Source organism: Lactuca serriola, chromosome 2 (assembly GCF_051521515.1).
Source record: "Lactuca serriola cultivar US96UC23 chromosome 2, Lser_US96UC23_V15, whole genome shotgun sequence".
NCBI lineage: Eukaryota > Viridiplantae > Streptophyta > Magnoliopsida > Asterales > Asteraceae > Lactuca > Lactuca serriola.
In genome coordinates, this window is record NC_136409.1 from 198,689,219 (window position 1) to 198,692,084 (window position 2,866).

The window sequence follows — 2,866 nt, forward strand, 5'->3', positions numbered from 1 at the left end:
AAGTACGATATTTCTGAGTTTTAGAATGCATTTAGCGATGCTCTATGGAAACAAAGAGTCGGGCAGAAATAAGTGCTCGACATTGAGGTTCCGCCCACGACTTTCTCAATTTGTGTTAGAAATCGTATAAGTTAAGTTGCGCTTACTAGACTTTTAGAGTAACTTATAATTATATTTATAGCCGTTATTAGGAACCTATAAGTATCTGATTAGTCATTAATTCCAGTTAAATATTTTGATTGGTCTACTTACAGGAGAGATGTCTAGAATGGTCACGTTGGATTGATTGTTGGATTTCAGAAAAGCTATATGCCGAAATGATCTTGCCTCCTAACTGTCCTGCCTGGCTGATCCTTATTTGATAGCCATGAGAATATCTTAGGAATTAGTGAAGGATCTAACTTCTACCAGATTTCCATAGATATTAATAAGTTATACTACTATAGGTTAAAACTTAATAGACGCGTCACCCAACAGTTGAATCGTCAGAAGGATAAATGTTAATCATCTGAGTAATTGTCTAGGTGAGTTTTCTTACTATACCATATACTCCAATATGTATCCTCTGTATGTTAGGATATAGTTTCCATGTAGTATGTTATTAGGCAATTAGACCAGCTTAGTTAGTTGCCTGTTGTGTGGAATTGTTTGTCCCCTAGATATGTATTGATAAGCTATATGGGAGTTGAGGGTGGACCATCCTCGTGTTGAAGGCCAATAGACTTAGGCGGACCAACATTACGTTAAAGGCCAAGGGGATGACCAACTTTATGTTGAAGGCCAAGGGTCGAACCAACTTTTTGCAGAAGGCCATTATGTGTATTATTGGTGGATCAGTGAAAGGTAGTGAGCCATTATGTGTATACATTGTATATTTATAGTGGTATATAGTATTTTGGGAAACTCACTAAGCTTCATGCTTACCCAGTTGATTATAAATGTTTTCAAGTACTTACTCAGTTCGTGAGAAGGGCAAGGCTTGGTTGTATACATGCGCACTCGTATCATGTTTTCTGCATAATGTAATTATAATCTAATATATTGAATAAATAAAAATGAAAACTTTATGTTGAAAATTGGGATGTTACAAGTTGGTATCAGAGCTGTAACGTCCCATTTTCACAACCAAATTTTTTTTGTTTTATTAAGGTAAAACTACATATTATAAAATCTATATTTGGAAAATCATTTGTTCCAAATTACATTTGTTAAAAATCAGAGTAATATAATAACATGAATCTTCATTGCTGTTGATGAACAATCACGCCTTTGCCTTCCCACAATAACCGATAAAACCTGAAAAAATAAATAACTGGGTAAGCAAAAAGCATAATGAGTTCCCCCAAAATACCCCATACAACTAACATACTAGCATGCATATCGGGTCCACAATCATTTAGTTGGGTTACCCCCGGTATGTTGGCCTGATGCCACAAACCAACTAGGGATGTCAAAAATCCCCCGTGGGACCCCGCTCCCATGGGACCCCAATACCGTACAAGACTAAATTTAAAAAAAAAAAAAAAAAAAAAAAAAGAAAAACCGTGAGCGGCACCGGGGGCGGGGGTAGAATTAAACCCCGTTTATTTTCGGGACCGGGTTCGGGAGTCGGAATTTCCGTCTTGTACTCCCGCGGGGGCCCCAATTGTACATTTATGTAAAAAAATATATATTTAATGTAAAATACATATACAAAATAGATTTTCTAATTTAAGGTTTATTGTAGGTTTCACTTTTCCGTTTTCAAATTAATGGATGTTGATGACGTAGCGAATTAATCATATATTTTTGGGCATGTAACTATTTTAAATTTGTAAAGTTGGATTTCTCGTATTTTATATTTGTAAGATTGTTGGAATTGTCGTTTTGTAATGTTGAATTTTTAATTTTTTTAGTTTCTAAAAGATTAGCCTTTAAGCTTTTAAAGTTATTAAAAATAGTTTTTTTAGCCTAAAACAAAGCAGTTTTTTTAGCAAAAAAGATCGAATTTTAAGCCTATAAATCGGGGGAACAGGGGGAACGGGGGCGATTGAGGTAACCGGGGGCTATGTAAACGGGGGATCCGGGGGCGGGACCGAAGGTGGCGGCAACAACTGATTTTGGGAGTGGGGATGGGGGCATCTATTTCTACTCCGGTTTGGTCCCGTTGACATCCCTAAACCCAACCGCTCTTCCCAAGCCTCCGTGCCTATGGCATACAACCGGTACACACCTAGTATCTTGGCCTACATCACATAGAAGGATCGCCTCAACCTCATCGGCCACCATATATCGACATATACACAATCAAGGATCAAGTAGGCACATAATACAATCAATACCAATCATACAACTCACTACCGCCTACTAGACCTCTCATAGCACACTGCTCGGCTACCAGCTAACCTCCATGGAATATGTAACCATAAGTAACCAGAGGTGAGATAGCCACCCGAACAGATGATCCTATTCTAGAGCCACAACTGAACAAGGAATAGACAAGGAAGCCTAGATCATCAGTTCTCATGTTATCCTACATGATTACATACAACCCCTAGGGAACTCCACTAGACGATAACCAGCCTACTGGGACTCTAACCAGCATGCCACTATTTTGTATCCTATTACATAGGGATATATATATATATATATATATATATATATATATATATATATATATATATATATATAAATCTAGCAGATCAATATAGCATATAACCATTCTACATGGATACATAACCAACTCTCCAAGGAATGTCTAACCATATGTACCATAGGTGAGATAGATACCTGGACAGATGATCCTACTCTAGAGCCACAACCAAACAAGGAACATCCAAGAAAGCCTAGATCGGGAGTCCTTAGTCTATCCTACATAACTACATAC